We start from the raw sequence: 18,234 nt of genomic DNA on the forward strand, positions 1-18,234 counted from the left end.
AAGAAGTGAGATTGTAAAGCCTTGATATATAAGAAGATGTCCACCTAATACTGAAATTAATATCAAAATAATCACACAAGAGTGTGCATGCATACAGTGCCCATCCCCTTTCTACTATTGGTTTTAGGTAATGACTAGTAGAAAGCACACATGATGACAGAGCTAAACTTAAGAAGACGGCATATCGAACACTGGAATGGCATAAGGATATTGAGAACGGATTCTGATTGTATTGAGGCGTTGATAGGATAATTAATTGTTGTTATCTGTTGTTTATGATGTGTTTTAACCACTTGTTATTGTTATGATAAATTGCACTGTGTAAACCGCATTGAGTCGCCACCTGAGGCTGAAAAATGCGGTATAGAAATAAAGCAAATAAATAAAAAAAATAAAAAAAATAAACCAACATTAATTCCTTTTGGAGCCCCTGTTCTCACAGTTATATTCTGTGTTGTAAACTGTGAATTCAAATAAATATAAATTTTATGTTGGTGAAATAATTTTGCTTGAGTTTTTGAGATTTTTTTTTAATATATCATGCTTTTGTAGCAAAAGTGGGGGATCAGTAAGATACCTCAATACATCAAGCGGTACCTTGAGTCAAGAGTATAATTTGTTCAGTTAACTCAAATCGCTCTTATCTATTAATTTGTTCTAGCCCCCCGAAATGTCCCCAATTTTTTGTTACATGTTTTAAAATAAGATGTACTTTCTAAATAACAATGTATAAATTCACATTCACATGGAACAATAAAAAAGAAAGATCAACTTTAAAACGGTAGAAGCACTAAGTTGTGGCAAGGAAGCACAGAGTGAGGAGACAGAAGCATAATATTCTTCACTCTAGCCTCCCGCCTCTCTTGCTTTCTCTCCCTCTTTCCATGAAGGAATAAAAACCACACAAAATCAAGTAACCCAGAGTTCCTCAAAGCGGACAAGAGCAAAGCAAACAGCAACCTCCCAAAGTGGACAAGAGCATGGAACATGGAGGCTGCTCCCTTGAAGCCCTAAAATCCTGTACTCTGGCACTAGCGCTTAACTAAAAATGCTGCTCATATGTCAAATTGAAACTGGGTCGAGCAATAGCTCTTAACTCAAAACACTTTTTATGTTGGAACACTTTCAAGTCGAGGGTTCCACTGTACTTCTCTAGGCAGATTTTGCCAGCATTTTCATGATCTGGAGTAGCATTTCTAGGATAATGGATAATAGAAAAAACTGTATTTTGACTGTACTTGGGCCTGAAGCATACTGTATAATATCACCGAGGGACCTAGAGAGCACCTTGCATGGCAGAGTAAAGGGATGAAGGCTTGTCTCTCAGCTGAGAGAGTCATGCCTAGCAGCTTGGTCTCCTGCTGCCCTTAACTTGACTGTGTTGACTCTGTGGACAGCAGCAGTCTGGAGAAAGGGCCCTGGGTGCTGGGGGCAGTCATGGCATTGGAGCCCTGGGCATTTGTTGTGTAGCTCTTTGCCCTCCAGCTGGCCTTAATGCTTGAGGGGACCAGACTGCTCCCCAACTTGTGAGTCTTCCCTTTGTTGTTCTGCTTTCTCTGGGACAATGTAGGAAGGGTATTTTTGGCTCTGAGTATGAAATACAGGGTTTACTGTTATCTATAGTTCATGTAGTCACACCAAGGCCTAGAACATATTCCCCATGGATATGGGGATTGTACTATGTTGGATATACTATTGTTCAGGGTTTATTTTGTGTTGTGGTAGTAAACATACTGCACTGTCAGATCGTTTAGCGCATCTTTGTCAGATGGAATGGTTTTCAAGTTTTAATATTTCTGATATGCACGGGGCAGATTCTAATCACTGCTAATTCATATGTGTGCTTAAGGGTTGAATAGGAAGAAATCATTGTGGTACATTTTTGTGCTTCTTCAAAGTTCTAAGATGGGCATTGTGTTCAAAGTGGTTGTCTGAAAGTTCATTAATCTATAGACACATGGAAAGTATGTACTGATTTCAAAATTTTGCATCATATAACTGTTGCTTCATTATTAGCTGGGACTAATTTAGTATGGTTTTATGCATTTTACAATTTTTTACAAATTGGCATGCTATATCATAAAGGTAATTTGGAAGAAAGGTTATTCTATCTTCTACTAGTGTAACTTTGTTTATTTAATCTGCTTCCTCAGATAGAGAGAAGTAGGCATCAGTATCCTTATCTGATTTCATGTATAGGGGCAATGAGCATTTAAAGAGTTAATGGGTCCATTGTTTCTATTGGTATGATTTTGAGAATCAGTGCTGAGGCTTATTCTTTGTATGATTCTCCCTTCTCCCAAAATGCATTTTAGATTACTTTCTAGCTTCATCAGATCATAGAAAGCCCCCAAATGTGATTATTTTTTGCGGACAAACCATGACTGTCTTTGTTTAATATATTTAATATATGGTCCAGGTCCAGGTTATTTGGCTGAACGCATCCCCTTGGATGAACTACCCGGGCCCTAAGATCTTCAGGAGAAGCCCTTCTCTCGGTCCCACCTCCATTTCAAGGTCAATTGATGGGAACGAGAGAGAGGACCTTCTCGTTGGCTGCCCCTTGATTCAGGAAGCCGGAATGGCCCCCTCCCTGCTGTCCTTCAGGTGGCAGATTAAACCATTTTATTCAGGCAGACTATATACTAGAATTTATATGATTTCTTTTTCTTTTACAGTTATTGGCATTCCTGGCATGGAACTGAGCTGGCTTGATTTCTGGGGACTATAAGGTAGGTTAACTCTTTAATGTTAATTTTCCAGCTACATAGCTTTTTAAATTTAGTTGAGGTTTATACTTTTTAATTTTTTTCCTGGATTTTATTTTAGATTCTAGGTTTTGTATTACAGTAGAGTCTCGCTTATCCGACACAAATGGGCCAGCAGAATGTTGGATAAACAGAAATGTCATATAATACAGAGTCTCCTACTGTTACCTGTCTGATGTGGCACTAGACCCCTAGAATACTACAAAGAGGGACACAAGGGGTTAAGACAAGGGAACGCCTCGGGGCTAGAGTGGCCCAGCAGGAAGTGCCCGGATGCAGAAGGGGAGCATGGAAATCATAAAGGAGGGTGAACACTTCTGGTCCTGCCTCTTTTCCCACTTTCCTCCTCCTCCTTGTCTTGCCTTTTTCACTTAGTGGGAATGGAGAGAGAGTTGGGGATCACTCCTTTAATTGAAGGGGAAATGCTGGAGGAAAAGGGAGTTGTCAGATAAGAGTGCTGGATAAGACAGAATGTCAGATAAGAGAAGGTCAGATAAGCGAGACTACTGTATAAAAATAATTGTTAGCAGTAGAAGTATTTGTACTCAGCTTTTTCTCTGCCAAAGGAGACACAAAGCTACTAATAAAAAACCCTTAACAATGTGTGAATTAAAACCTAACACATTGTTCATAGGTATTGAATTTTGCCTTTGTGTTTGTGTATGCTGGAGTCCACCTTGAGCCCCCTTGCGGAGACAGGGCAGAATACAAAGAAATAGTAGTAGTAGTAGTAGTAGTAGTAGTAGTAGTAATAATAATAATAATTACACAGACGGGACAGCAGCTTTCCCTAGGCAGGGAGTTCCAGAGTCAAGGGGCAGCCACTGAGAAGGCCCTCTCTCGTGTTCCTACCAACTGTGCATAAGATCGTGGTGGAACCAAGAGAAGGGCCTCTCTTGAGGATCTAATGGCCTGGGAAGTTTTGTACCGGGAGATACAATTTGCCAAATAGCCTGGACCTTATGGTCATAACCAGCACTTTAAATTTTGCCTAGAAAGAGACTGGCAGGCAGTGTAGCCGTTGTAACAGGGAATTTGTGCATTTTGTACTGTGTATAATAAGACTGCCCCCTCAGTATCCATAGATTCCATATCTGCACTTTGAAATATCTGCTGTTCACACAATAGCCTTAGACTTTGGTTGGAGAGTAGGAAGACTCACTCTCATCAGCATACATCACAGAAAAGCCTTGGAGTGGGGTTGGGAAGCAGGAGGAATCACCACCATCAGTATTGATAACTCCCAAAGGCTTTTTTAAAGTTTGTAATGACGCATTATTATATCACAACTTTTGAATTTTGTCTTTATTTTTAATCATTATTTCCTACATTTTAATGTAATTTTTTGTAGCAAGTATTTTTCTGGTTGCTTTTTACTTGATTTAGTAGGTATATTGTATTAACATTGTTTTGTAATGTACATTCTGCCACCAGTAAATAAAACTGAGAAAGTTATGATGTTCAGAAACCCCAACTTCCCAGGATCATCCATTTTCACACTAAACTCTAGATTAGGGATGAGCAGCTTGAGTGGGTGGAATGACGATTTTCACACTGGGCAATCTTTAATCAAGATTTGGAAGTGCAACTATGAAACAACTAGACAAAATACTCAAGTGTAAAGATGTATCTTTGAATAACAAAGTCAGGATTTTCCGTGGCATTGTATTTCTAGTTTCTGTATATGGTTTTGAAAGTCAAACAATGAAGAAGACAGATAGGAAGAGCATCAATTCTTTTGAAATTGGTGCTGAAAGAGAATTCTTCAGATACCCTGAGTTGCCAAAAGGACAAATGATGGGGTCCTAGAGCAAATCAGATTTCAACTCTCCCTAGAAACCAAGGTGACTAAACTGAGACTGTTGTACTTTGGACATATGAGAAGACATGGTTCACTAGAAAACATAGTAATACTTCAGAAAGTGTAAAGCAGTAGGGAAAAGAGGAAGACTGCATTAAAATTGGATAGACTCAATCAAGAAAACCATAGTCCTGAATTTGCAAGATCTGAGTAGGGCTGTTGAGGATAGAGTGACTTGTAGATAGAGTTGCCATACATTGAAAATTTGGGAACTCAACAAGAATCAGATATTGACTATGATACAGATTGACATTCATATCAACCAATAATTGTGTTAAGCTGTGTTAGTCTGGAATATCGGTGTGCAAAGGAATCCTGTAGCACCCACAAAACTGACTTTTGGTAAGCAGATTTACTTCTTTCACACATCAGCACTAACTGATTCCCATAAAGATCTTTAAAAAAAAACCCCTTGTATCATATTAGGCAACATTTTAGAAATTTAGGCCAAGGGTAATAAGCTGCATCTTTCTGGAAGCTGTTACGTCTTATCTCACTGCCTCAACTGTGTAAATATGCTTTCTACCTGAACATGTATTAGCACTCTGAACTGCATCTGAAGAAGTGGATTTATATCTGTGAGAGCTCATGTGAAACTAAAAATTCAAGGTTGTTTTTAACCTCAACCAGTTTGTCTTGAAGGTATTGCCACGTTTCTTACGCTTTTTTTCTTAACCCTTCCTCCTTTTTAAATTAGATAGTTAAATATGACAGGTTGGTAGATGTCCTGGTTTAAAATAGTGATGTGGTGAACTGATTCTTCTTTGTGGCCTCTGTGAAATTGCACATACGGTATTTCCTGCTCCTGCGCAGTATGTTTGGAATCTTCTCGAAGTCCTAGGATACATTTTTGCGGAAGCCTCGCCCACACTCCTCATTGAGGTATACAGCCAGTGGGAGGGGCTACAGCCTCAGTTCCTTTTGTTTGCTAATTTTGCAATAGCTAGGAATCTCTTGCTCCTTTAAACTACAATATTCTTTCATTTGCCTTTTTTTTTTTACCTTGACTGTTTTCTCTGACTACTTTTTTGGCTTTTACCTGGATTGTTTTTTGACATTGCTTTTTTATCAGGCCATTATGTCCTCAACAACCTTTTTCAAAAAGTGTTGAGCCTGCAGGAGGAAGCTGCCTGACACAGATGGGCATGCTATGTGCCTGCTCTGTCCGGGAGAGTGCCACACAGTGCAATACTGCAACATATGCCTTTCTTTTACTCCCAAGCTTGCAAAAATTGTGAGTCCTAGCTTAAAGCTCTTATTTATGAGCAAGCCCTCCTTCCTCCCGACCACCCCAAGAAATTGGCAATAGAGCTCTTTGCCCTTGCTACTAATGTCATTGTCCAGGAAACCCTCTTACCTTTGGCCAGGAGCCTGTCTCTTCACGGCCAGCTGGCTCCCTCCAAGCCACCCAAGGCTAAATGGACCAAAACTTCCCAGCTTGCTCCATCTGGTAAAGGGCTGGAGTGGGGCAAGCAGCAGGAGAAACAGAAGGGCAGGAAACCCAGCGTTCCCTCAACACAACCCCCACGGCTGATATGGTAACTCCAGTGATGTAGGAGCCTTCTCTCCCAACATCCCTGACACCGCTTGAGGACGCACTCTCTCTTGAGCAGGCCGCACCAATGACTTCCCAGCCACCATCATTGGCTGGAGAATGTTTACCTGCTACTCCACCAATCCCCATACTGGAGCATCTGGCTGTAGGTGAAATCTGTGTCACTAACCCTTCCTTGGCTCCTGTGCCTCCCTCTGGACTAAGGCCTGAGTTTCCCCACCCAGGTGAGGGACACAGGCCCAGTTCGCGCAAGCGCTCTACCTTGTGGCAATCCTACCAGTCGCAGTACTCATACTAATTGGGATCGAGGGGCCACTCACCTAATACCCGCTCGTGGACCTCGGTTATGTAGCCCCTGCTGTGGCTCTTCATACTATCACTAGTCCCTGCCGCTGTGTCGGGATGGAGGTTACCACCATTGCTCCTCCTCTTACTACAGAGAGAGGGACTCTAAGATCATTATTACATCTATGAGTATAGAGATGGGTGGCATTGCTGTTCTTATCTTGCTGACAATGGCCACCATCAGGACCAACCACCACCACCAACTGCCCTGAATTAAGCGATGCAGGTGAACCAGACCTCCATACCTTCAGTGGCTGATCCAGCCCATCCTCTTCCACTGGCCGATGAATCAGAAAGTCTCCCAGACTCTTCCTCAAATATCGGAAGGATGCCAGTGGCTTTCCAGTGTCTCCCCAGTGACTGTCGTCATAGATTGTGTCCACCATCCGCTTGACCTACCAGCTAGCATGTCGTGACTTACCTCCACAGAGCCACTCCACAAGGGCTGTAGTTGCCTCATGAGCTTTCCTGAGGGGTGTACCCTTAGATGACCTCTGCTAGATAGCCCCCAGCTCTAGTCAACTTACCTTGGTTACCCTTTACATCTCTCCAGGAAATATGCGGCCTTTGGCACAGCAGTCCTCCTCTCTTCGGTGGCATGACTCCCACCAACCATGGTTAGTAACTTGCTAGTCTACCATATGTGCAATTTCACAGAGACCACGAAGAAGAAGAAAGGGTTGCTTAACCATGTTTCTTTGTGTGGTCATCTGTGAAATTTGCACATTCCTGCCCATCCTCCCCTCTATCTAGCCGTGCCTCGGTTTCTCTTGTTGCTGTCATGCAGCGGAGGAACTGAGGCTGTAGCCCCTCCCACTGGCTATATTTCTCCATGGGGACTGTGGGCAAGGCTTCATCTGAAATGTATCCTAGAGTTTTAGAAGATTCTGAACTGACTGCACAGGCACAGGAAATACCATATGTGCGAATATCACAGATGATTACTCGAAGAAACATGGTTTCCCATCGTGGTCAACTGTGAATATGCACATATGGCAGAAACTACCATATGTGAATACGCACATATGGTAGTTTCTGCCATATGTGCGAATTCACAGGTGACCACTCGGGAAACTGCGGTTACAGGTAAGCAACCTATATTTATAGGTAAGCAACCCTTTTCTTAGTGCCAGTTGTACCAATGAAGTGTTTGGATTCATCTTGAGTAGGTGATACTAAAGATCTGTCAAACACGTATCTATGAGTAGGTTAGACTTGTTACAGGAAAAGTATTTTCTCCTGATCTCCTGATTATGTAGGGTGATTGCTCTTGTGATTACAGGTATTTATTTATTTATTTATTTAGTACACTTGTATACCGCTAATATCTCAGCCTGTGCGGCGACTCATTGCGGTTTATCTCTTTTATCTTGTTGGTAACATAATGGTGGACTAGATAAGCTCTTGGTTTGATACAGAAGCTTGTTAATATGTTGCCCTTTCCTAGTAATAGTAGGAGTGGGATAGTCAGTTGTATGATAGATAAGAAATTTAGTGTTCCAGCTAAGGCTAACTAGTGATGACAGTAACGACTTTCCCCTTTACAAAAACATAGTATACTAAATTGAGAAGGAAATTTACCTGGCCTCATCCTCAAGCTAACAGCCAGCTGTTTTGGAAGACATGTTCATATAGTATGGGAAGCTATTTTGAGAAGAGAACTAAGTTGATAAAGTTTAGTATTAGCAGATGTGTTTTTTTAAAGTAGCCATTGATTTACAATTGCTATAGGACTGTCTCCTGAAAAGTAAAATACACTATACATTTCTTTTAAAACCTCTGATAAAGATAATGCTAGATGGCTATGCTAATTAAGTTCCAGCTAAATCTTGTTGGTGCTTACATTATACTATGAAAACTGTTTGGGGTGAAGGTAATTTTCATGGGTAATGCTTGTTTTACTTGTTAATTACATTTTATATGCTTGACCACATAGAAGGATTTTTGCTCAGATTTGTTGTTTATCTAAACAGCCAAGGCTTTTCTCACACTTTCCCCCCAAATTGTTTTTTTTTCCTAAAAAATTCTAAGCATTTTAGTTTAAAATGTTCTTAATCTACACTGGGATGATAAACATGCCTCTTGTTGAATCATAACTTTAAAAAAATTAAATTACAGGACTTTGGACTGGATTTGAGTTCATAAATTTTGGACTACACAAGAGCAGCAACTTTATGCTGCTTTTGTTTGTTTTTTAAAACTCTAGGCTATGAACTCTGCTGTTAGTATGTTCTCATGTTCTTAGGATTTGGCTGTAAATCTTGTGATATCCTTTTCTTCTCATCTCTTTCCCTGCTTAAGCCCCTGCTTTGTTTATCGTGGTTATTATCGGCTTTTGCGTTGATCCTAAACATATTACATAAGAGTGAAGATGGATTTGCACACTCATTTTTAAAATTTCTCTCTCTGCTTTTCAGAGAAGCACAAAAGGGTGATATGTGATTATTTCCAATAATGTTTTTTTAAATAGCACCACTGTCAAAAGTTTCAAAAGTTGCTTTTCAGTTGTATGGCATCTGAAAACGTGTTAACCAGAAATAAATTCACATTGGAAATATTATTTTTCATGTAGATTCTCTTGCTGGTTTGCAATAGTGTCATTTTGGCTGATTGTTGAGTGTTGCTTTTTCTTTTGTTTGATTAAAATGGTAGTGCAAGTTTCCAGTGTTATAAACCCTCATTTTGTCATGGCAGACAATCTGTCAAACCCTATCATAATTGAGTCTCTCTCAACATGAGTTTCAAAGTTGAGTGTAGGCTTTTAAAGTCATCAGCTTGTGGAATAGTGACTCAAGAAATGTCACTGTCATGGAGGTATGGTATAATTAATGGAAGCAATGACATCAATGAAAAAAAATCCCCATCTGATCTTTTTTTTGTTATTACAAACTTTGAACAGTTTGGCGTTGAAATGGACAATCCATTTTAATCCCAAAGGCTATACTCCATTGAGGCATAGTGGGAAAGAGGGCATCAAATATTCTGCTCCTTTTTCCTGACTGTGTGCTACAATGCTGAAGAGTAATAGATAAATATTTTGATCACCTCAGTGGCCCACTTCTGCACATTATTATGGCTGAATTTAAGAAATGAAAGTTGTATTAGGATAGGCCCACTCACAAGGCAAGCATAAAGAGAAAAGAGGTAATAGCAGATATCTTTTGCGTTGTTTTCTGCTTTATAATTGGCATAAGAGCTGGAATAAGAGTTAAAAAAAGAAAGCAGCATGAAGAGATTAGAAACCATTTTATTTCTGCCTTTTCGAAGAGGAGAGGGATCAAAATAACGAGTTCACATAGAAAAATGACTCCACATAGACCAATACTTCCCTTAATTTACACTTAAAGTTTTACAGTTAACCTTAGCAAAATGATTTAGTAATAGTTTCAGTTAATGAGGCTTGAATTGTTTGTCACATGTCTTTCTAAACCTAGATTAGGTTGATGAGCTTTTGATACTAATAGGTATCAAAATACTTAATACTTAATAGGTATTAATAGGTATTGATACTTAATAGGTAGCAATAGATAGCTAATAAATGCTATTGCTTTGGAGGAGTAGAGAAGCAGTAATGGAATATACACATTAATTGACATTTGCCTCCATAGAATTCAGAATATTAAATCATGTGCTGCTTCTCTTTTTAAAGTGCCTAGCAATTTATCTTCAGAGCTTTAACTGACTAATATACTTCTATCATCATATTGTGGTACCCATGACCTTCATATGTTCTCATTTACCACTTCTGCTTTCTGACAGTCTCCATTTCTCTTAAAATAGAAGTATTTTTTCTTTTGCTAAGCTATACACCTCCAGCTCCTTTCAGTTACTGTACGATGATGTTCTTTCTTTGTTCAAACTCTTTCTCAAATCCACCTTTTGTGTGAGTCAGAGCTCTTTAATCCCCATCCTCTGTAAATGAATACTTAACAATGTTAGTATTAAAATTCACTTATGCCGTGAATTAGCTTTGTTTGGTCCTGGACATACCTAATACAGGGATAGAAATCATACAGCCCTTAAGATGTTGATGGCCTGCAGCCCCCATCAGTCCTTGCTCAATTATTCTGACTTGGGCTGTTGGGATGTGGAGTCCAACAAAATCTGGAGGGCTACATGATTTCCATGATTCAATATCCAACCGTAATGTGAGGCAAACATGAAGAGGAACCAGAAATTAAGAACTTCGGACACTATGGATATAGTTGATGGGTTCCATAAGCTTCCACAGATTAAAAGTCACATGTTGTTATATCTACTGCCATATGAAAAGTAAATATTTGTTGCTGTGTCTGCCATTTTGAACATGGATTGCCTTAGAGAACTGGTGGATTTAACCTTAATACTTGCCCCTCTTTCTTCCTTGCTCATCTTTAAACTTCACTCACTTAACACTGCTGTGCTTAAAGAGTACATTTTTGTTTGGTCAACTAGCCAGAGTAATCTAACAGATGGCTTTTTTAAATGTAAGAAAAATAGTTACTGCTTCCCAAAATAGTCTCCTTCCACATGCCACCTGCTTCTGCTAGTTGATGCAGGTTGCTTAGCAATTCGTAAATGAGTAGGAAATTGCTATTACCCTGGCAACTACTCTTAAATAGAAACTGACTTGAAGAAGCAAGGAAAAGAGAAGTGTTTGTGAAAGGGTTCTCACTTGCTTAGGAAATAGTTTCCATCTTTTTGTCTTAATGACTTAATGACTTAATAATGACTTAGTAGTATAGAACATATTGAACGCTATGACTGAAAAAAAAATGCTGTATGGTGTATCTGCATGTTTGGACCTGTGAACTGTATGCATTTTATATTAGGTCAGTGTTCAATAACTGTGCTGTGAATTAACAGCACTGATGTCCAGTGACATAATGATGAATGAAAAAGAATATATCAAAGATGTGATTTTGTATGTCTATGTGATTATTTTTAAAAGCATTTTAAAAATCTTATTGTATAAATGTAAGCATTCTAAATAGAATGTTTGGCTGTAAGCGTATGAAAAATAACACCTTTAATCAGCATAACTGCATTCTGTACTTTAGCATCCCTATGCACCTGACTTCTTGAGGATGCAAACTCATGCACTTCTTAGGTTAGAAACTTGTATTAGCTAATACTGTTAATAATAGATAATTACAGAAGTGTGCTATTGTCTTACATGTGTAATTCCTGATAGTTTTAACACTGAAAGAATGTAACAAGCATACCTTCTAAAGTTGAGTTAACTTAAAAAAAAAACCTCTCATAATGCAGACTACCAGTAAATGATACTCCACCATGATATACTATTAAGCCTCATCCAGGCAGACAGGACGTCTTAGTTATTCAGACTCACTTTTGTGTTGCAAAATTTGCATGGGTTCTAGAACTAGAGGCGTTTTGTGATATTTTCATATTACATAAGAGTGACGATGATTTGCGCATTCATTTCTCTCTGCTTTTCACAGAAGCACAAAGGGGATCATGATATGTGGTTATGTCCAATAATTTTTTTCATAGCACCACTGGCAAAAGTTGCTTTTTAGTTGTATGTTATCTGAAAACACACTGAAGTATTTTTTTATGTAGATTGTCTTGCTTGTTTGCAATGGAGTAATTTCAGCTGATTGTTTTTTAAAATATATTTTTATTTATTTTATAATAATTCAATACATTTGTTAAAGCAAATGATGTATAACAAATAACAGTTTGTTGCTGAGTGTTGCTTTTTCTTCTTTTTGATAAAAAATGAAATTCTTAGTTTAGAAACTTGGATTAGCTAATCCTATTGATCCTAAAGATACAATCCTAAAGATTGTAGAAAAGTTTTACATGTGTAGTCCCTGATAGAAAGAGTTTCAACACTGAAAGAACGTAACAAGCATACCTCCTAAAGTTGAATTAACTTAATAAAAACCGCTCGTAATGCAGACTATCAGTGAATAATACTGCACCATGATACACTATTAAGCCTCATCTAGGCAGAAAGGACATCTTAGTTATTCCAATTCACTTTTGTGTTGCAAAATTCACGTAGGTTCTAGAACTAGAGGCGTTTTGTGATATTTTCATCTAAACAATGTTCCCACGTTTCAACTTCCTCCTATGCACAGATTTTTAAAAAGTCAGTAAAAGTGGTTGAGACAAACATTGTTACAGCAAATTTGTTAATTCTGCTTTGTAGGTAGCTAGAGGGGAATGAATAGAAAAGGAGCAGAAGAGATAGGATATAGAAACTGCGGGTGTTAACTTGGATCTCCTGCCTATTATCACAAGTTATTTATTTGGTATTTTTCATTTCATAATGGATATCTGACTAAACAGGCATTTGTCTCATAGATACTCTCCTTTTTGATGAATATTGCCAATAAGGTAAAGAATTCTGCAGGTGAAATGGACATGTTGCTTTTAATTTTGCTTTCTCCTGAGTACAATGTACATGTCCCTAAACCCTTTGAGACTGCATTTGGAGGATTCTTGTATTTTAGCATTCTCCATGCTTTTCTTTATCTTATTAAAGGTAAAAGTTTCTCCTTACATTAAGTCTAGTCATGTCCTACTCTGAGGAGTGGTGCTCATCTGTTTCTAAGCCGAAGAGCCTTCTGGCCAAAGCAGTATCTATTGATCTACTCACATTTGCATGTTTTTGAACTGCTAGGTCTAACAATGGGAGCTCACCCAACTCCCTGAATTCAAACCACCAACCTTTCAGTCAGCAAGTTCAGCAGCTCAGTGGTTTAAACCGCCGTGCCACGTGGGACTCCTAATTAACCTATTTGCTTTCTCTTTGTTGCTGTCTGCCACATGGCAGTGAAGTATATATGATACTTTGTCCTGTTGAAAGTGGTCTTAAAAAAAGTAATGTCAATGAAGGGCTTATCTATTTTGCTTCTTTACGAAGTTTTTTTTTTAAAAAACTTTTTTGTATCTTGCTTTGTTTTGCTAATGTAAGTCCCTTAGTCAAATATGAGTGGCTTTGAAAACTAACTTAGAGAATATCAACTTTGGAAGTAAAACAAGCTTTTCATAAATTATTTTCTATGTTAATGTTATGGGGATTTAACAACCAAAGTTGTGTTTAATTTTTAAATTCAGCAGCTCAATACCGTGTTTGAGCACATCCAGTTGTTTTCAATAATCTTTGAACAAAATGCTTAAAAATATGAAATTTAAAACCATTATACATAAAAGGGTTTATTCGTGATTAATCCTTTTTTCTACATTTCTTTCTGACTTTTGGAAAATCACTTTACAAAGCATTAAAACAAATAGGTGACTGACAAATATGGAAGAGGCTACTTTAAAAATATCATAATAAATTTATACAAATCCCAAACAACTAACATTGACATGACACAAAACATGCATTTAATTAGTTAAACAATTAAGTATATATTTTATACATGTTATCTCTAAGTTCACCCATCTATGGGACATATATTCATCTTTAATATTAATACTTCTTATATTGATCCGTTCTCCAAAATGCTAGTGTATGTTGATTCAGATTTATTTCTTTTTTCTTTGGCAAATATATATTCTAAGAATTCACCCCATATTACCTCAAAATCACTTCTTTTTTGTTAATTTCTTTTTACGTTTTATTTCACAAATCAGTATATTGGTTATTGGGATGTTCCACATCTCTTTATACCAATAATCAATTTCATAATCATAATTTTCTTTCCATTTTTTTGGCTATAACTAATCTTAAAGCAGTAACAAAAAATATTATTAATTCTTCCTTTATTTATTTATTTATTTATTTACAGCTTTTATATTCCGCCCTTCTCACCCCGCAGGGGACTCAGGGCGGATTACAGTAAACACATATATGGCAAACATTCAATGCCAGTTTGACAAACAACATTTAACAGGCAAATACACCGAGGCTATTTAACTTTTTTCTGGCCGCCAGGGGAGCTGCTGCTTTCCATTGTCCATCAACGACACCGATGAAGTTCTTCCGCATTCCACATTCCCCGGAGTCTTTTTTCTTTATGGCCTCATAAATTAGTTAAATTTAGCCTCCCACACAAGGCGGTACCTTATTTTTCCTACTTGACAGATGCAACTGTCTTTCGGGTTGCAAAGGTCGACAACGGGCTACACAATGGCTGGACACCCACTCCAGCCCGGGCTGGCTTTGAACTCATGACCTTTTGGTCAGAGTGATCTTAATGCAGCTGACAGCCAGCTGCGCCACAATCCTTTTGCCATTTTAATCTTATATCTCCAAAATTTCATTGAAGTGCGATATTTGGATATTTTGTAGAGTAATCTTGATAGTAATTAATTAATTTCAACAAATACTTTTTTCCCAAATTTCTTTTATCTTTTCACATTTCCACCATAAATGTATATAAGTCGCAATTTCCTTTTTGCACCTCCAACAATTTTGTACGCTGTTTGTATTATGATAACATTACTATAGTCATGTACCATGCACGGGGCACCCTGGTTAAACCGCTGAGCTGCTGAATTTGCTGACTGAAAGGTTAGCGATTTGAATCCGGGGAGCGGCGTGAGCTCCCACTGTTAGCCCTGGCTTCTGCCAGCCCAGCAGTTCAAAAATATGCAAATGTGAATAGATCAATAGGTACCACATCGGCGGGAAGGCAATAGTGCTCCATGTAGTCATTCCGGCCACATGACCTTGGAGGCGTCTACGGACAACGCTGGCTCTTCGATTTAGAAATGGAGATGAGCACCCCAGAATTGGACATGACTAGACTTAATGTCAAGGGGAAACCTTTACTTTTACTTACCATCTCCAATTTATTTTGTAAAAAATTCCTTTAATTCTCACAGACATATTTTTCATAATTCTTTGTTTCCAAATTTTAACAACCTCCCCTGTTATATTGATTCCCTTTCTCATTTATTTTTTGTTCCAAATTGCATTAGATCACTTTCTATGATTATTTTATAAATTTTACTTATTAATCCTTTTGTTACTTCATCTGTTCCATTTTGCTTTAATAAAATTATTAATTCTTCAATTTTTGTTAATTGTCTGCATTTCCCGTGTTGCTTTATCCAATTCTTAGTCCATGAATCCAATTGTAGTACATTTCTTTTATATCTTCTTTCCAAGAGACTTTATTTAACTCATCTTTTAATCTTACTGCTCTTTTCATGTCCTTTATAAATTGTGTCTTAAATTTCTCTGGGAATTTTTCTAGATCTATAACTCTAGTCAGTGGTGACATTCCAGGACTTAGTGGTTTTTATTTTTTTTTTTGCCAAATCTGTATTGTGGTTTTGTGATTGGGCTTTTTTTCTATTTCATTAAGACTTTTATTATCTTGTGTAAAAAAGAAACAATCCTTATTTCTCCTAACTCTATTCCTCCCCATATCAAGTTTTCTATTCTGTTTATCATATTTGGAATATGTCGTATTTGATTAGTAATATAATACAAATTGATATTTGGAATGCCCAATCCTCCTCCTTTCTGGGATATATATCATAATTTTTATTTATTCTTGGTTTCTTGTCTTGATTACAAAATTATTTATAATTTTTTGTCATTTTAAAAATTCTCTCTTTGATAATTCTGTTGGTAATATCCAGAATAAGAAGTTTATCTTAGGTAAAATCTTCATTTTACATAGTGTTATTTTCCCAAACCACGACAATTTAAATTTTTATATCTCATTTTTCTTTTATCTCTTTCAGCTTATCAAAAATCAGTTTTTTAAAAAATCCTCTATATTTTTATCTATATTTATCCCTAAATATTTGAAACTTTCAATAATTGTAATCTTATATTTTATTTTAATTTCTTGTATTTCCCCTCTACTATTGTTAATTAGCATCATTTCGGACTTATTTTTAAACCTCTTCTTTAAAATCTTCCATTTTTTCTGAATATTTTTAAAGCTTTTGATGATTCTACTATAAATAACAAGGTATCATCCGTAAATAAACTAATCTTTACTTTTTCTTCTTGCCCTATTCTTTCTATAGCTTTGTCTTTCTTATCACATTTGTGAATAATTCACTAGTATGAATAAAATGGGAGATAAAGGGCAACCTTGTTTAGTTCCTCGACTTTGGTAATTTGTTCTATTTCTCAGGGCCCTTCCATACAGCCATATAAGCCAGAATATGAAGGCAATATCTGCTTTAAACTGGGTTATCTGAGTCCACACTGCCATATATTCCAGTTCAAAGCAGATAATATGGGATTTTATGCAGCTGTGTTGAATGAGTCTCGGAGGCTACTTTCAAAGCTTGGCATTCCAAAACTATGGTAATTCCGGTATTAAGTAACAAGATGATTGACAACAATGCACTGAAACTCCTTGAATTAACTAACAATACAAAGTTGTAGCTTCAAAAGTTGCCAAATAGTGTTTCTTCTTCAGCAGCTTTCTGCACCTCTGTGCAAATCCATTCAGGAATATTTATATGTGATATGGCTTGGGGGGCTGCAGCTGGAGAGACAGAAATCTTGAACAAATTGAAGCTCCATTGTTCTCTCAGTGCCCTCAGAAGATCCTATTGCCTCTAAAACTAAAAAAAAGGCATTTCATTTTAAATGTTGCTAATTATCCATCAGGAAAGACACGGTGAATTGTGAAATGGGGCTTGAATACATTCTGGCACTTCTAAGAACTGTCTCTCCTCTGATTATTGGCTGCATTCAGTACCCACCTCTTTGTGACTTCAAAAGACTTTCCAAAGTAAACTCAATATTTGAATCAATTTTTAATAAACAGTAGTAGAGTATCTCATCTTTTGTTAGCTTAATGTAAACATACCATATCCTTCTAAGAAGGATTAATCTTGCATTCATTTTAGAAGTGTGACTGAGAGGAAACAGAAGAAGGAAACTAACCATAGTTCTGTATGACTTATTTTTATATTAAACTTTAAAAAGTGATAAGTGGGCTTATGTAGTATTGATCATATTACACTAAAATATATTGGGGGAAAATAGCTTAAAAAAGGAAGGTTGTACCTGGCAGGGTAGCATTATCAATACACCCTAAACTCTTGTCTATTCTTCTTCAGGTTGCCATCACGAAAGCCAAAGTGGATTTCTCCGGTGTGTTGTGCCTGCCCCCTTCCGTCATTGCTGGAAATGGGCTGGACGGAGGAGGGGTTGGCGAGAATGAAGATGAGGCGGTGTTGGTGTCTCTTTCAGGGGCACCTAGCCCACAGAGTGAAGCTGTTGCCAATGAGCTGCAGGAGCTCTCCTTGCAGCCCGAGCTGACCTTAAGCCTACATCCTGGCCGGAATCCTAACCTTCCTCCTCTGAGTGAGAGGAAGAATGGTAAGTAGAACAGTAGGTTTGCTGGGTGAAAATATAAAGAGCTCTAACTGTACTTAGCTTTGGTTGCACTCCGGAATTACTCAGTGATGAGTCTCAACTTGTTGATTTAAGTGAAAGAAGTATGAACCTTTTTGCCATAACTCTTATACTGATTATACTGTATCTGATGGCCTTTTATGACCTTACATTGATTTTTTTCCTCATCACTCAATTTGTATTCAATAAGGACAGAACATATTTGGTAGTAACTGACAAAAATAGAACAAAACTTTTTAATGTTATTTCCTTGTGTGACATGTATTCATTACTTTATTGTGACCAATATGTATCTTTATGTTTGATTTATTTTTATCTTGCCTTTCTCCCAAGGCAGCTAATGGCAAACATGACACAATACAATTAAAACAATGCAAATGCATTAAAATATGAATAGAAAAATAAAAAA

General features: G+C 37.4%; 1 protein-coding gene and 1 long non-coding RNA gene across 2 annotated transcripts in view; both read left to right on the plus strand.

Annotated features, from left to right (window-relative positions):
* LOC132775973 (uncharacterized) overlaps positions 1 to 17,616 on the plus strand; it is a 33,181-nt gene extending 15,565 nt beyond the window's left edge. Inside the window, exons 2-3 of the long non-coding RNA XR_009631575.2 lie at positions 2,679 to 2,732; positions 17,528 to 17,616. This is a non-coding gene — a long non-coding RNA (uncharacterized lncRNA). The remainder of the gene's footprint in view (positions 1 to 2,678; positions 2,733 to 17,527) is intronic.
* A 157-nt stretch (positions 17,617 to 17,773) lies between these two features.
* MRTFA (myocardin related transcription factor A) overlaps positions 17,774 to 18,234 on the plus strand; it is a 65,159-nt gene continuing 64,698 nt past the window's right edge. The window contains exon 1 of the mRNA XM_067469183.1: positions 17,774 to 17,789. The gene's annotated coding sequence lies outside the window, so the exon portion shown is untranslated. The remainder of the gene's footprint in view (positions 17,790 to 18,234) is intronic.

The sequence above is a fragment of the Anolis sagrei genome, chromosome 5 (genome assembly GCF_037176765.1).
Source record: "Anolis sagrei isolate rAnoSag1 chromosome 5, rAnoSag1.mat, whole genome shotgun sequence".
Taxonomy (NCBI): domain Eukaryota; kingdom Metazoa; phylum Chordata; class Lepidosauria; order Squamata; family Dactyloidae; genus Anolis; species Anolis sagrei.